Consider the following 19132-nt stretch of genomic DNA (forward strand, 5'->3'; position numbering starts at 1 on the left):
CCATCATCATCATCATCAACACCCACTGCCACTCCACCACCACCAACACCACCACCAATGCCACCGCCGTCCCCCTCCCCCCACCCCACGTCCCCTCCCCTCCCCCTCATTGCCTCCCCCTTCCCCCACCTAGCGTCCCCACCCGTCCCCTTCCCCCTCACTGCCTCCCCCTTCCCCCCACCCAGCGTCCCCACCCGTCCCCTCCCCCTCCCCGTCTCCCCTTCCCCCACCCCCATCCCCACCCCGCGCGTCTTCCCTTCTCCCCACCCCGCGTCTCCTCCCCCTCCCCGTCTCCCCTTCCCCCCACCCCCAAACAGAAACAAAAATAGAGAATAGAAATTCAAGTAACAAATTAACAAATTCAAGTACAAACCCAAATTAACAGAGAAATACAAAGCCAAATCAGAAATTTAAAGCACAAAGAAGAGATCTGGTTCGAAGAAATTCAAATCAACAAAGGAGCATGCATGAACAACGGCGGTGAGTTCCGGTTCGAGGAGATCCGAGACAGGAAAGAAGAGAAGGACGGGAGAGGGTCGCGGTTGATTTGGACAGAAGAGAGGCAGCGGCTGCAGCGGCGGGACGGCGAGACTGCTGCAGTGGGACGGCGGCTTCCCTTCCCCCTTCATCGTCATCATCATCAGAGTTTTGGAGGAGGCGGCGACGACGACGAGGTCACAGCGACGACGACAGAGGCTCCCCAGCACCGTCCCCCTGCCCCCTTCCCCCTCCCCCTCTTCCCTTCCCCTCCCCCCCTCCCCCTTCGTATACCCTTTTCTTTCCCCACCTCCAAACGCGTTTTTACGCGTTTTTTTTTTATTTTATAATTTTTATTATTAAAATAGGAATAGGGATAGTTTAGGAATAAAATAAAAAAATTATTCAAAAGGACGATTTTAATACGAAAAAAAATGTTAAGGACGATTTTAAGTCGAAAATTAGATGAGAGACGGTTTCGATTCTGACCTTTAACGTTAGGACCAAAACAATACTTATCCCTTACTCTTAATTCATTAAGCTTTGTTGATTTTTCACTAATTTCAGTATGTATCTAATATAAAATCTATACTCTACAAATTTCTGAGTGAAAAAAAATTATAACTTATTTAACTTGCTTATTAGTAATTATGTTGTGTTGAGTGAAACTATTAGTATTAGTTCAAATGTCCACCTCTTTTATCTTATGTTCTAGCACTTTTATTATTATCATGTTCTAATACGCTCTTATTTATATTATTATATCTTAATTCTTATCTCTCAGCAAACATAAAATATCTTTTGTGTAGCTTTCTTCTCGGGGTCAGATAGTACTCTGTGATTCAAAAAAATAATGGTTGTTCTTCTAAGATATAGGCATTGACAAATTGAATTTTTCCAAATGCTTCACTGTCGTTATCTTCCCCTTAAATTAAGGTCAATTCAACTTGAACCAAATTATTAATTTTATATAAAAATTTGATTGTCCATTGCACTGTCATGAAAGAGCATTTCAAACAAATATATACGACATTGGTAAAAGAAATAAAAACATATATATTATTTATTAAACCATCCTTCTATCGAAAATAAAATAGTATAAATATAAAAGTTGAACTAATTGTTCCATTATGTACAATTATAATTTCAGTAGCATAAAAATTTAATTATTAATTATTAACATAGATCCAAACACATCTTAATACTTAAACATTATATAAATTTAGAGCTCAAGACATAGAAAAAGTGAACGCTAAAGTTTCGATCGGTATTGACTTCCATCACTTCCTGTTGTTTTTGTAATCGTCGGAAGGTAAGACCACATTAAATTTCTTTTGTAGTTTGGTTACAATAACTTTGTTGTGGTTGACGATGTCATGGCAATTCTTTGTAATGCGGCCATTGGACGGCAGAGACTTCAACAGCTTCTTCTTATTAGTAGTTAGATGTGAACAGTAACACGATTTTAATTTGGTGAAGAATTTCGTCATCTTTAAATATGAAATTGAATTGTCTAAGCCAAGTGATGGTCTTCAGAGAAAGAGATGCTCTGCTTGAGAGAGAGAGCAAGCGATATTTAAAAGAGCGTGTAGAGTATATAAGATTGATCTTCATAAAAAAATTCATATTACAATTTTAGTTTTTATTATCTTATTTTTATTTATTCTTATCTTATTTTTATTTGTTTTTATCTTTTATATCCCAATGTTCTGTATATATTTATTTTTATCTTCATAATTTATAATTCAATCAATCAACAATTTATTAAGTAACACAAAGTATAATATTTTTCTTTTTTTTTCATAATTTTATCATTAATAATTACATTTTTATTCAATCAATGATATCTAAATTTTGTTATCTAAATATAGATTTTAAAATTTAAAGTTTAAAATTTTAAGTAATAAAACCCATTAAAGAGTAGAAATTTTTCCTACAATATAATATATAATATATCTTTTGCTTGTTAGAATAATGAATTTTGGCCTCGAAATAGTTCAGAGGGAAAATATCATTAATACCTAGCTAGTGCACCCAAGACTCAGCCACATTTATATTAACTATTAAGTCGCTATATATAGTTTTTGGTGGTGCACACGTCGTCATTACGTTGGACAATTTATTATTGGTACCAAAAATTTAATAAGTACATCATTTGGATTGTTCGGAATAATAAACATTAGTCAAATTTCTGGAATAAAATATAATTTTTGTCTAATAAATTTAAAGTTGTCTTTAATATTTAAAATTGTCTTAATGTTATTTTGTGATTAATAATCTGTTAACAAAGTTGATAGTAAATTAATAGAATAAAATTGATATAATTTTAAAATATTAAATATACTTAAATAAGACAAAAATATTAGAGACAAAAATAATATATAAAAAAATGGTATTTGAACATATATGTAAAGAGAATTTATTAGAATTGACCAAATTAATATAGTCTCACGTTTATAAAAATTATTATCATGGTTACATAACAAGACGCTAAGATATGGGCAAGTTACTTAAAATAAATAGAATAGAGAAAACGTTTACCCAAATGTGTAAAACTGATTCTTATTACCTACATGTACAAAAAGTCATTTTTATGTAATCCGTGGCAACTCACCACGGTTTTAAAACGTGCATAAACCGTGGCAGGTCCTAACGGATTATGGCCAAAAGATATAGAGTGTAAACCGTGGTAGGTTTACTAAGGAGAGATGGCGTGCATAAACCGTGGAGAGTCACCACGGTTTATGAAGAAACTTATTTGCACATAAAACCTTGTGGGTCACCACGGTTTATGTGTGGTAAATAATGGTCAGAAAACCTTGTTAATTTTATGTCCAATAGAAAATGAATTTATTAGCACAATAAATTTATTAGCAGAATCTTAAATTATGTCTTATCAACAACAGCTTTTTATAATAGAAAGAGTACAATAAAAAAAATCAGATAATACTAAGAAAATGGTTTTTATAGTGCTTAAAAAATTGATGTCTATTTACTAAAAAATAAAAAATTAATATTTAATTTAAAATGATGAAATTTAATAAATTTAAAATATTTAAATTTTGTTATGTAAAATAAATTAGAAAAAAATTAGACTCCAATAATAAACACCATGAAATTTTTGGATTTTTTTCTATTATAAAATAAAAAAATATTTTTAAAAATAAATTACACTAACATTAATGTTTGGAATCTGTGTTTTTATTTTTTATTTTGAGTTTTTATGAAGTTTTCAAAATCTTAGGCGAACTTATAAAAACTACTCAAAAGTTCGTTTAAGCTTAAGGTGACCTCTTTCATTATATTCATCTTTATTTTTTCATTTATAAAATAAAGATTTATTACACTATAACATATTAATGAGTACAATAAAATAATTACTTGTTAATATTGGTATATTAATATTCATTAACATGCTTATTGATTAAATTTTTTATATAGATTTAATAAATTCACATATAAGGGTATATTGATACATTAGTATTTGTTAAATTTAAAATAAAAAATATTTATTATATTATAAGAATATTAATGAGTACTCTAAAAAATATTAATAAGTAATTATTTTATTATGTTCATTAATATTTTTTATAGTATAATAAATATTTAAATATAGTGTAAAATGAAAAATAGGGATAAACATAATGAAAAACTAATTGATAATACATGTAAAAATTTTATAGTATATATTAGTCAATAATACATAAAGAGAACGAAAAAATTTTATTATAAATATTCAATAGAAATAGATGATTTTTTTTCTTTATAAAATGTACTATATAGTGTGTATTTATTAGGCTGCCTTTGTTTTCAACAACAAAATAGGATAAGACACTGAAAATAGGACAGGACAAGGCACTGATGGATAGAGACACAAAATTTTGTGTTCTTGTAATTCTGCTTGGTGATAAACTAGAACAAATTATGAAAATCTAATTTATTCTCATTTTTTTCATTAAAAAAATTTGAGATGAAAAATATAATAATAAAAAATATAATTATAAAAAATTAACAAGAATAATAAAAAAAAATAAAAAATAAGTTGTGTCTCTTGGACATAAAATTAACAAGGTTTTCTGGCCATTATTTACCACACATAAACCGTGATGACCCACAAGGTTTTATGTGCAAACAAGTTTCTTCATAAACCGTGGTGACTCTCCACGGTTTATGAACGCCCTCTCTCCTTAGTAAGCCGTGGTGACCTACCACGGTTTACACTCTATATCTTTTGGCCATAATCCGCTAAGGTTTATGCACGTTTTAAAACCGTGGTAGGTTGCCACGGATTACATAGAAATGGCTTTTTGCATATACAGGTAACAAGAATCAGTTTTGCACATTTAGGTAAACGTTTTCTCTATTCTATTTATTTAAGTAAATTGCCCCTAAGATATCATCAAGGTAGATATGACTTGGATAAAACCTATAAAGAAAAAGCTTGTTTTGGCCACTAACTGTGCAAACATCATCATAAACAATTAAATTACTGAGGAGTAGCTACATAGAAACAAGGTTGATGAAATTTGTGGACTAAACCAGCGGCTGATGCAAATGTTTGGTATAGTGTTTCTATTTTGAAATAATAACAAGAGAAAAAAATTTATGGTCAGCAATTTTAATTTATGTTGGATAATATTTTTAACCAATAGTCTACTATTTTTAATTCAGTATTATATTTTAATTTAATATTTTTAAATATTGTTGATTAACTATTGATAAAAAATAATAAATTACATTAATTGTATAATATTGCTCTAAGAAAAAAAAACATTCAATAAGTTCAACAATATATGCTTTTTCACTTTACCTACTCTTCCATTCATGTATAATAGTGAACCAAGAAACATGAAAAGAAGGGTTCAATTATATATATAATTATTATTATTGCTAGATAGGTGGTCAATTGAGCCGACACATAAAGCACTTGAGATTAGAGATGAACCCTTTTTCTTTTTCTTGTATTAACCGGCAGTGATTTGTCCTCATCTCACAATTCAAATAGCAAAATCCTTTAAGATTATTTTATAGAATCCCTAAAGAAAAGGGGTGATGTTTTTATTATTTTCATTATTATTATTAAAGTTCTTCTAGTATGTCTAAAATCTTTTCATTCTTTTGGTGGATTAGATTTGTTATTGTTATAACATATGATTTTGGTGTTATTAAATTTTTACTGTAATAAAAGAAATTCTCTATATACAAAATAAAATGAAAAAAAATAGACTTTAACAGGCTTTTTCAACTAACTTTAATAGCGTTTCATAATATAAGAAGATTTTTTTCGACAATATCAAAGTGGTTGTGTGTACACTAGTTCGCTTAAATAAGTGTTGGGAGTTCGAATCCCACCTTATGCATGCAGTAACTCATCGACCAGCGACAGACTCTTAAATAAAGCTCAGTACCACGGCGAATTAGTCATTGTGGAAAAAAAAAAAGTGGTTGTGTATATAAGTGTATATTGTAAGTGAATTTATGATATTATAATATATAAAATTAGAAATTGTTCAATTTATCTGAAAAAAATTATTATACCTATTTATTTAGTAGATTTTTTTTTTACTGTAATAAAAATTAAATAAAACCAAAATCTAATATAATTAACTCATCTAAATATCCCCGTCACATATTCCAAAGACAAAACTAATCCACAAAAAATATTTTAGAATATTAAATTATATATTAATATAGCCAATAGCCATCTTAAAGTTCTTCTTCTTCTTTTTAATTATTATTATTGATGAAATCCTGTATTATGTTCTCACATGATGGATACTGATATCCGGATAAGAGCTTTTTGGTCACATTATTAATTATTATATATAGAGTAACCTAGTTACTTGTCAGAAATGTTGCACCAACCATGATGAAGCATACAATCATCCCATATATTTCTCCAATTTAAAAGTGTTTTATTTTTAGAGAGAAAGAGAGAAATGATGGCCAATTGGGCAATTGAGTTCATTTTGAGTGCATGTATTGTATTGTATTTTGTGTATAACTTGTAGGAAAAGATTCTAATAGTGCAAATTATGGTTGCATGAGATTGAAGGAAAGCCTGAAATGCTGAACCCCTTTTTTTTTCTCTTTAATTATTATTTAATTAAATAATAAATACATTGCATAAATATTTCTGTAGGATCTATCTTTGGGGCATGTGATTCTCACATGTGGTAGCATGTGCTTTTGTTCTCGATTTAGCTCCTCAAATCATGGTCCCATTCTATAATCCATATACCATCACAAAAATCATAGGTTTCATTAGTTGAAACATAAATTAGGCTTCTTTCATATCATTCAGGTGATTTATTAGGTTTTTAACTTTGTATACTAAAAAACAAAATCAACCATCTTTTTTCACAAATAATTACATACACAATGACACCAACACATAAAATCGTAAACTTTTTTTTTGGACATGTAAATCGTAAACTTTTTTCTTTCGGCCTTGAAATCGTAAACTTCAAACCTTTTAAGGAAAATTGTTGGGCTTATACTGGTTACAATATCCTTTCGTCCATGCCACCACTAAACTCTATTGGGCTTTTCGTTTGGATGGGGAACTCTATTGGGCTTCAAATGCGAAGAATTCCTTTCCTGCCTTGGGCTTACCAAAACCAAAAATGTTTATGAACCTTAATTACTCATTTCCTATATTTTGATCCAAACATAGAACAAACTGTCAAATTCTCAACAACTTTCAAAAAGACCGACAAATGTTGTTTTCGCATCCTATAAAATGTGATAGTAATAATATTCTAATACGGATTAATTCTTAACCTATCGAATTAAAAAAAATTATAAAATAAATAATACACTAATATTAGAACTTTGCCCGACACTACGCAAGATGCGTTTTAATATTTATATATTTTTAATAAATTTTGAGAAAGACATGTTAAATTGAAAAAAAAAAAAGATTACTTAAGTTCTGTTCTTGTAATAATTTAGACTCAAACGTGATACTGTTTTTTTAGATTTTATCTGTGCAGAAAGATCAGATCCTTAAAAAAATATATGCTAGATAAAGTTTAAAAATTAACAAGTAAGATAGAAGATGATTATTGGACTGTCAATGGAAATTGGTGATGGGAGAGGGACTTATTTTTTGAGAGGATGCCTGATTGCGTGGTGGTTCTCTACAAAATCAGTTTCCAAGACTCTTCTCAGTTTTAAACCAACAGGGATCTGTTATAGGAGACTGTGGGTTTTGGGATGGAGTTGAGTGGATCTAGAACTCCCAGTGGAGGTGAGAGTTATTTCAGTGGGAGTTGGAATTAGTGAATCAGTTACATGATACGCTTCGACTGATCAAACTTGCTAATGGCAGAAAGGATAAAGTCGTGTGAAAATTTGATAAACAAGGAGTATTTTCTACTAACTCTTTTGTGCAAGTTTTGCAGGCGGAAATAACTCCGGAGGATATAACAAGCTACAGCTTTACCAGGACAATTTGGAAATGGCTAGTGCCGCCGAGTGTTGAACTATTTGTCTGGTTTGTATTGACCGGGAAGGTCAACACTAAAGAGAGGTTGAATCGGATTGGGATTATCAACCAGGAAGATGTTACTTGTGTATTATGTAACAAAGGGATTGAAAATGGTCACCATTTATTTCTTGGTTGCGAATTTTCTTGGCAAATTTGGTGCACTTGGCTATCATTTGTTGGTAGACAATGAAGGTGCCCAGGAACGTTGAGAGAGCATTTCCTAAGTTGGACTGAGATATCCTATAGCAAGGAGGTGCGTAAGAGTTGGATAGTGTGTTTCTGTGTGGTTCTTTGGAATATCTAGCTTGAAAGGAATACAAGAATTTTTCAGCATAAAGGAAAAAGGGTTGAAATAAAGGTTACTCATTTGTGCTGTACAAACTACAAGGATTGACTAGATCTGGATCCTTTTTGTTGTTGATGGCAATGCCAGAGATGACAAAGAATAAAGTTTATCGTTCTTATTGTGGTGCCTAATTTTTTTTTTATAATTTACTATTTCTGTTTATTGTTCTTCATACGCTTCACTTGTTGTGTTGAGTTACTTTTTTTTTAAAAAAAAAAGTTACTTAACAATAAATTATAATAAAATTGATACATATTAGCATTTGTGTTTATTATATAAATTTTAAATATTTGTTTGTTCTTCTTGCGTTATATGCATTCATGCTATTTTAAAAAAAAAAAGAAAAAGATAGGGATTCATACTTTATATATGCAGTAATACATTATTTGCCTAATAAATTTGGACGTCTACAATAACAAAGGATGAATGATGGGGTCAAGGAATTGGTTGTGTTAGAGAAGAGTGAGAGAGAGAACAAGTGCGTGGTTACTGAAATAGTAGGTATAAATTTATGAAATTTAATTGAGTAAATAGTTAAATTAGTGTCTAAAGATGATTTGATCTTTAATTTGGTTTATGAAAAAATTTTTAATTAAATATATCCTTAAACTATTTAAAATTAATCACGTTAGTTCTTCCGTCACTTTGCTTAACATTGTTAACAAAAGATGATTTGACACATTAAATGTCGACATCATGTTAGTATTAAAATAGGATGTCACTTAGATAAAGACGTTTGAAACGTCTTTTTTAAAAAATATTTTCTAATAATTAAAATTTAACACATATAATCGATTAAACCGTATGTTATTTTTGTCAAAATTAGCTCAGATAAATTAATTTGACCGAAAAAATAGTGAATCAAATTTTGAACGGTCTAAATTAATATTATTTTTTTATAAAAGATGACTATAATACCTTTATTATAAAAAATGACTAAAATATTCCTATTTTATATATATATATATATATATCGAAAACTCTAAATCATAATCTTATGACGATAGAGAAATAAAGGACTAGAATTTAAAATTATTAAAATTAATATATATAATAGGAGTATTTTAGTCATTTTCTATAATAAGGATATTGTAGTTATTTTTTATGAAAAATAATATTAATTTAGACCAGTTTAAGATTTGATTCATTATTTTTTTGGTCAAATTAATTTATTTGGCCTAATTATAACAAAAATAACACCATCTAATCGATTATATATGTTAAATTTTAATTATTAAAAAATATTTAAAAAAAAAGACGTTTTAAATATCTTAATAATGACTCTCATTAAAATAATGTAATTTTCTGAGTTGAAAGACTGTGAACGAAATAACGCTATTTGAATCTCTTACTCTCACTTAAATTAGTAATTGACATTACTCTCACTTATTAAATATGTTTGTTTTGTTTAAACTTTTATTTATTAATCTCCAGCTTGTGAATTTGTTAAATTTAATAGAATATGTTAATTTTCAGCTTGTGAATTTGCTAAGGACATTAGAATATGTTAATTTTTATTACTTGTTTACTTGAATAAAAATTATTAAAACTTGTTTTATGGTTAGATTCGGAAGATGAAACTTGAAAGTGAATATAAAAGAAATCGTGAAGGTGCGTATCTTATTATGATAATTTGTGACATTCAAAAAAATCAAATAAAATCGATATTGAACTTTAACGACAAGGAACCACGTGTATTTCTAAAATACAATGAGAAGTCGAGATTTTATGACTTCAAATTTGAGGCGATAAATATAATTTTTAAGAGCAAACATAATTTTATGGTTGTCTAGAGACTATACAATACAATCGGTAGACGACTATATCTTTTAACAAGAATGAATGACAAAATTAGACGTAGAACTATTTGTAAGAATAAAGGTTGTCCTTGGTTAATATATTGTGCACACAACAAAGAACTTCTCTAAGTTCTTTAGAGGGAGAGTGAGTATAGTGTCTATTACTAATTCAAATTGAGTTTTTAAGAGTGAGAGTGAGAGTAGTGTCCCTTACTAATTCAAGTAAGAGTAAGAGGTCAAAATGATGCCATTTCATTCACGGTTCCTCATTTTAAAAAATTGTGTCGTTTTAATATTGGCATGTTATTTAACGAATTGGAACATTTTTTTTTGTTAACGATGATAGTAAATAAAGTGATGAAAAATTAACGTGACTAAATTTAAATATTTTAAGAATGGATTTAACTAAAAAAAAAAAAACTTTTAAGAACCAAACTAAAAATTATATAAATTTTTAGAGATTAATTTAACTATTTACTCAATTTAATTTGTAAAGACAAAGCGCTACTGTTACAAAAAAGAGAGTGACAGTTACAAAATCAAATGCTAATCATGTAGGCAGACTGTATTAATAGGTACTTCCGTTCTTGTATGCTTAGCTTAATAATTAATTTCTTTAAAAAAAAATAAAAAAAACATGAGAGTGAGGTGAACGAATGAATTGAAGCTGAACGGAAACGTCAAAAGTCAAGTTTCCTTTATGCACCTTTGACTTGGTGAATAAGGCAATAAGCTCACAGCTTGAAAAAATTCACATTAAACAATTTATTTTTGTATGCTCTCGTTAAAAATAAATTACAATAAATTTTTTTCTAAAATATTATAATATCTATTACGTATATACTATATTGTACTATTTTTATTTATAAAATTGTAATTATATTAAATAGACATAATATTACCTTTTTTTGTAGTGTGAACCCGTTAATAACTCTTTATTATTCAATACACATACAAATACTCCCATAAAAGGTTAACCTAAAAAAAATTGATATCATATCTCTATGTAATAAATTTTTTAAATACACAATGATAAAATATTAGATTTATTGAGTATATTATAATTTTTTAGTCCTTTTGTTTTTAAATAAGAATGTAAATATTATTTATTATTTAAAAAATTTAGTAATTGAATAATTTTGGGACATAGCTAAAATTGAAATATATCTTTGTATAGCATTATTTAACGAATTTAAAATAAAATTTAACTAACATATATTCTAAGGACACATGATAAGACTACTATTAATAGAATATTTTAAATATTTTTATTTAATAAATAAAAAACAAATACATTGAAAAATTAATTTTTTTGCATTTAAAAAAAATTAATTTATCATCTTAACATGTATTCTTATAACATAAGTTAAATAAATCCTTTAAAATAGTACACAATAAAAAGTTTTAAAACTACAAAAAATTAATAAAATTATATCTTATAAAAAAATATGTATTTAAAAAGAAGAAAATAATTAAATGAGAGGGTTGTCTGAATATATAGTACCAAAAATTTTGCATGTCCGTATACTAAATGTTACTATTTTTGTTTACATTCTTTCTTCTACCATAAGAATATTCTTTTAGAGTTTGAAAATCTTTGTGATTAAGCCATTATATGTATATTTTTGTTGATAGCAACACTGTAGTTTGACCAGCGTGCAGTATTTAGTAGTCCACGTCTCTATTACGTTTGACTCATTCAGAGTTTCAGACTCATCAGACTCCGAAATGGGAACACAAACATAAATTTCTTGTTGCCCCTCTTTTAATTTTTCCCACGTGATGTTTTGGAAATACCGTCGCCTCTCCAATGTCCAATACTAACACGCCACGTGTTATACTTATCCTACTCATCTCCAACCATAACATTCTTTAACTTATTCTACTATTTCACATCTTTCAACCCAATCTAAAATTCTCAACTTAGTAGAGTTTCTTGAAAATAATATAATTGGTGTTTGGTGATTTTCTTTATTACATCCATCCAGGTTAGATTTTAATAAAACACTCTTTGTGGCTTAATTCACAAACTATTAATAATGTAATTCTTGTGTTACTAAGAAGAATGCAAAGATAACTGAACATAATTATTACTTTCAGATAATATAATTACATAATTTTAGCCTTTACAGCTTTATTACTTGATTCAACAATTTTGAAGGGCCTTGATGAATAAGACCAAAAGCGTTACATCGTCACAAAAAAGGAATAAAAGATACAAAAAAGTTAATCCAACAGCTGGTAACCGACTCAACAGTGTTAGAAGCAAAAAAATAAAAAATAAAAAAATAAAAAATAAAAAAGCTGCGCGAAAGCCACGTGTGGATCGGTTTAATTAATTGGACCATATCCTTATTATATAATCTTTTTGTTTAAAAAAGAAAGTATATTAGTAGTGTATCTGTAATCTGTATAATATATTAATTGTACCATATGAAAGCACGTGAATAGGGAAGTGATCACATTATTCATGCGCTAATAAAATTGAGATACAACTTACAAGCTTATGGTTATGGGTATTCGGGCGGGGAAGAACACAATCAAAGCACGAAATAGTAATCAAAGTTCAAAATGGATAAACATCAATGTTGGATTTATTGAAAAAGAAGACTTTGACTTGTTTGTTCGAGAAAATCTTTAGGATTTTGTTTGACTCTAGATGATGGTACATACTTAGTGAAATTAAGGTGGTTGGTGTGTGTGTCACTGTGTGTGTATACACTTCAAGATATAAATGCATAGGGACCTCTTCCTTCAAACTTAATACTTGGAAGAAAGTGTATTCATTACCCTTCAAAAACGCCAAAGTTAAAATAAAAATTTTACCACTCTTCAAAATATCTTACTCTACAGCTTTTAATTTAAGTAAATATTAAAAAAATTTATTCTTATAACAATAACAACAACAATCATATATTAAATCATCATTTATAATAATAATAATAATGTAACTAAATATCCTTTAAAACTCAATTTTTGTTCAACTTTTAGAAGAGAAAAAAATAAAAAATAAATAATTTTTCTAATTTTTTACACAACTTTCGCTCAAATCTATCCCGCATCCGATCTCCCACCAAGAGGTCGGAAGCCTGCGAGAAAAGTCCCAGGAGGGACAACAAATACAGATGAGTTGATGCTCAGTCTCATATCTACATCCAGGATAGGTCTCATACCAACGAATGATGAATGCTTTTAAGACAAATTAATATTATGTTGGTATTTTTATACCCTTATTGATTTTTGGAATAGATTAGTGCTAGGTGGAAATAAATTTTTTTTATTGTTTTTTTCTATTAATTATTTAGTAAAGTGTGATATCTTACCTTATATTCTTTAAATGAGGCAAAAAAATGAGAGAATATATTAAATGGTGAGAGATTATAGTTTACCAAACAACTGAAAAAAATAATTGAAAGAATCCACTTCCGTATTATATTGGTGCACTCACGTTTCTTGATCTGAAGAATACAATAGTATCAGTGATATGGTATGAGAGAAATACGTGTGCCACATTGAGACAGATTAATTTTATCATGATACTCTCGTATGCTTCTTTCACCGAAAAATATAATAGTATATATTGGTAATCTCACACTTTTCTTGAATTAAAAAACACAATAATATCCTTGGTAAGACCAAGAGAAAACATGTGAGAGAAAATATTAAATGACGAGAGATAACACTTTACCAAATAATTGAAAAAAAATTAAGAAATCTACTCCCGTACTATGTTGGTACACGCTTCTTCTTGAATTGAAAAATATAGTAGTATCAATTATATGGTGTGAGAGAGATACGTGCACCACTCTAAGACACATTAGTATTATCCGAGTAAATCTCCAAAATGGTCCTTGAGATTGATGTCGTGCATTAAAATTGTTCCTGAAATTTTAATTACACCAATTACGTCCTTGAGAATGAGATTAGAAAAATTGCACCATATTAATACTTGATCCATTTTTCGTTAACAACGCACTGACATGGCTTGATGACGTGAACCTTTGGTGACACGTGTCACCTCATGGTTTGGTCACATGTAACGGTATGATTACGTGTTAGTTAGCGACACGTGGCATGCTGACGTTGGTTGTTATATCACGCGTCATAATGGTATTTTGCCACGTGTCAGAATGTTATTTGTCCGCGTATCATCCACTATGTCATTATTACATGTGCACCAAATTGGTCCCTTACTTTGCATAAAACGGCTCATTTTAGTCTCTGAAATTAAATATCGTGCACCAAATTAGTCTCTTCATCAGTTTGTTCTCATTTTTTTGTGTAAATTTAAAACTCTTAATATTTTTTGATACACTAATTTTAATTTTTTATTATACAATTTTTTATAATGAATTTCTTAATTAATAATTTTAACTTGTATCATTAGAGCACATGTTAGTTAAATCCAAAATTTTATTATTACCTCTTGTATTTATTTGTATCTGTTTTAACATTATTTAAGACATGGTTACAATAAATGCTTACATTAATTAATAGTGTAATATATGAAATGGCTACTTAATTAAGTTATAAATAAAATAAATTATTATAATCGATATTATAAATCTGTCTTATTAATTTAGTGAGAAGTCAATTATACAGGGAATCAAACATTCTTAAAATGGATGGAAATAATGAATTTATATTAGTTAACAAGTGCTTTATCAAGTATTCTTAAAATATTTATTAAGGTTTTAAATATTAAAAAATTTGTATTAAAAAATATTATTATACTCTTAACTCACATTATTTACTAAATTAATATCAATATCTCATATAATTCTTTTAATAAAATATTGTAGAAAAAAATTGTATAATTAAAACTAAAATTTTTAAAACATTTTATAAAAATACTTGTATTTAAATAACTTGTGAAAAGATAAAATTAAAATTAGTGTATTTAAAGATATTAAAAAATTTTTGAATTTATAAAAAAAAACGAGAATAAACTGATGAATGGATTAATTTGGTACACGATATTCAATTTTACGGACTAAAATGAGTCATTTTATGCAAAATAAGGACCAATTTGGTGCATATATAATGATGACATAGTGAATGACATGTGGACAAATAACATTGTGGCACGTGACATAATCTGATATGTGACAAAATAGCAATATGACACGTGGCATAACCATCTACGTCAGCATGCCATGTGTCGCTAACCAACACATCATCATGCTGTTTTACGTGGCCAAATCATGAAGTGACACGTGTCACCAATGATCCATGTCATTAAGCCACATCAGTATATCGTTAACGAAAAACGGATCAAAGACTAACATGGTGCAATTTTTTCAATCTCATGACGTAATTGGTATAATTAGAATTTAAGAAACAATTTTGGTATACGACATTAATCTCAGAGACCATTTTAAGGATTTACTCGTATTATCTTGATACTCTCACATGCTTTCATTCATTGAAAAATATAATAATATATATTAATACTCTCACACTTTTCTTAAATTAAAAAGAACAATAATATTTTCTGTAATAATATAATATAACATCGTGAGTAAAACCGTCAAACACACTAACGATATTAATTGTTTAACTTTTCTTCACTTAAATTTTTTATCTTTTTAAATCTAAAGTGATTGCTCATCTTCATAGAAGCACTTAAAAATAGTCATAATAATAGAATGAATATGAGCATGATTTTGTATTATTTTATTTTATTATATAAAAATTATTTTGTTATTATTTATGATTAATAAAAATTTATATCTTAATTCATTTTTGTGAATTTTGTTTTATTTTTATAATATTTAAATTTAGCATTTAAAATTAAAATTTAAGATTCAAACAATTAAAAATATTGTTAAAAATATAAATTAAATTAAAACTAACAATTATATAAAATTGCCACATAATAATTTTATACTCACTTAAAAGTAACACATTCGGATCTTATTCCTAATTTAAAAAAAACCATTATATCAATTGACTTAGTCACCCACAGTCCACAAAGCATAGAATTTTTATGACCTTAACAAATAAATAAATATTATATCAATAATTTAATAGTTTAATTACTCTGTTGGTTTCTATAATTTTATCAAATTTTTAATTAAATTTTTATACTTTTTTTCTTTTAATTCGGTCTCTACACTGTTTTAATTTTGTAATTAAGTTTTTTTTTAGTGTAAAAAATATTAGAGTTACTTGAATATTTTTTCACAAATTGAAGATATTTTATAATTAAATCTTTGACCGCATGTATTTTGGTAAAAATATTATGTTAATTTTAACATTTTTAACATGAAAATGACGTAATTATAAAATTAAAGGTAGTGTAGGGACCCAATTGAAAGAAAAAAAATACATAGACCTAATTAAAAATTTGGTGAAACTATAAATACCAACAGAATAATTAAACTTAATTTAATTTTAATACAATGATTAGTATAAAATAATTTTGTATATCTATGTAATTATAAAATATCATATTAAAAAATAATTATTTTTAATATTAATCACATAAATAATTATATAAAAAAATAAATATAATTAAATAATTATATAAAATATTTTATATTATTAATACATTAAAATTAAATTTTTATATTAATTAAACTTAGTTAAAATACTAAATATTTTAATCACATGAGTAGAGTAATATAAAAAAAGTAATCAGCATTCTAAAAAAAATGCTAAAAAGTTAATCAATTAAAATACTTATATTTTTTATTTATTTTTTTATTTTTTGACAAGATCTAAAAAAGATTTACAAAAATATTCTATTCTCAATATTTCAAATTCTTTTAGAATAAAAAGATTGATAAAACTAGAAAGTGAATATTTAATTATTTATAAATTAAATAAAAATTATAAATTGAATAATAATTACTCGTTTATTTTATTAATTTATTAATTTTTTATTTTAAAAAAATTCATATTAAATTAATAGAATGGTGAATAATATAATCAAATGAAAATAAATATAAATAACAAATTAATGTATTCACATATTATAAAAAATAATAAAAAAATGGTTGAAAATACGTGTGAACAATTGTCATGTAAGGTTAAAAGAGTTTAAAATATACTGTAGGAGAGACAAGTAATTATCAAGTAAGATCAAAAGAACTTAAAGTATAAGAAAAATTTTAAGTGTATTTAGAATATCAGTGTTCTAGTTGTTTTAACCGTTGATTTTAACCGTTGATTTTAATTAATATATATTATATATATATATATTTTATAATTCAGATCAACAGTTAAAACAACTGAAACACCGGTGTTTTGGATATACTAGAAACTTTTTCATAAGTATATTGTAGGAAAGACACTTGTACGATTTTTGAGACAGATTATTTTTTAGTTTTTGATATAGATTAATGTTATGTTGAAATTCTCACACACTTCTTAATTCTCTGGATAGATTAGTATTATATTGGTACCCTTATGCTTCTTGAATTGAAAAACACAATTTTATCAGTGATATACTATGAGAGGGTCATGTGTGCGGCTCTGAGACAAATTAGTGTTACATTGGTACTCTCACGTTTATTTATTTAAAAAATATAGTAGTATAATAATATCGTTACTGATACTCTCACGTTCTTCTTGAACTGAAAAATATAATAATATTTTCAGTGATAATATAATATAACATTACGAGTGAGTCACGTGATTGTCACCATCAAACACATTAACGGTGTCAATTGTCAACTCTTTCAATAGAAGCGCCCGTGAACTCCATCATTATTCTTTGGCCGGATCTCTTATTCTATAGACCTAGTCTTTGTTCTCACCTTCAAGCGTTATAAATCAGAAAAAAAATGATAAAATAATAATTAAATTATAATAAAAAATAAAATTAAATAAAAATACTAAAAAAATATAATCTATTTTTATTCTAAAATTTTTAATTATAATTTTTTATGGTTTATTTTTATATTTTTTATAATATAAATTACTGATTCTAATAAAAAATAAATTAAATAAAAAATTAATTATAAATAATAATAAAATCATAATTAATAAAAAATAGTCTAAAACATATTAAAAAATAAGAATATTGAAAATGCTAAAAAATATAATAAAAAATGTATTGGAAAAAATACAAAATTAATATTTATATATATATTTAAAATAAAATAATAAAATAATATAAAAAATTATTTAAATTTATATTTTTTAATAATTTTTTATTTAAAAATAATTTTTAAAATAAAATTTATTTATTATAATTTATTTTAATATAAAAATTAAAAAAATCTTCACCAAATTTAAAATAGTTTATAAGCTATAACTAGTTTTAAAAAATAATTAATCAAATTAATAAACGTTAATTTGTAAATCGATTAACTAAACCAAAATCGGTTTGACGATTTAAAATTTTAAAATTAATTATTCTAATACAAATTTGTTATAAACCTAAACTAATTTTATAATAGATAGACAAAAAGACTAAATTTATTTGTTTAAAGTGTAAAAAGTTAGTTCATAAGTTAAAGTTTATTTTTATATGAAATTAATTTTTCAATGAATAAACTAATTTTTAAATAAAAAAAATTGATTTTTAAACAAAAAATTAATTTTTTAATTATCTGAAAACTGATTTATTATTTTTATAAACTGTTAATAACTAATTTGTTTTCATTTAAAATTAGTTTAATTTAACATAATTTTTTATTAATTCAAATCAAGTTTGATTTTTTTATTAACTTTAAAATCACTTCTTCATACATATTCTCTTTTTCGTAAATGAAATTAACTTTTTTATTTAACATCTTCAATAGAATTTTTTTTTTTGGTATTTTGTTATTTTTCTTTTTTTTTTCTATTTTGATTATTCTTCCTATTACCATTAACTATTCACTTAAAATCAATCTTACTAAAAAAGATAAAAATGTAATTTACCAAAAAATTAAAATTGTAATTGCAAAAAGGAGGATCACAAATTTTTTATTTAAATATGATTACAATTTGCTAAAGAAGTTATTAATTGAGATCAATTCAAATGCTAAATATTTTAATCATATAAATAGAGTAATATAAGAAAAT

The sequence above is a fragment of the Arachis stenosperma genome, chromosome 8 (genome assembly GCF_014773155.1).
Source record: "Arachis stenosperma cultivar V10309 chromosome 8, arast.V10309.gnm1.PFL2, whole genome shotgun sequence".
Classification (NCBI taxonomy): Eukaryota; Viridiplantae; Streptophyta; class Magnoliopsida; order Fabales; family Fabaceae; genus Arachis; species Arachis stenosperma.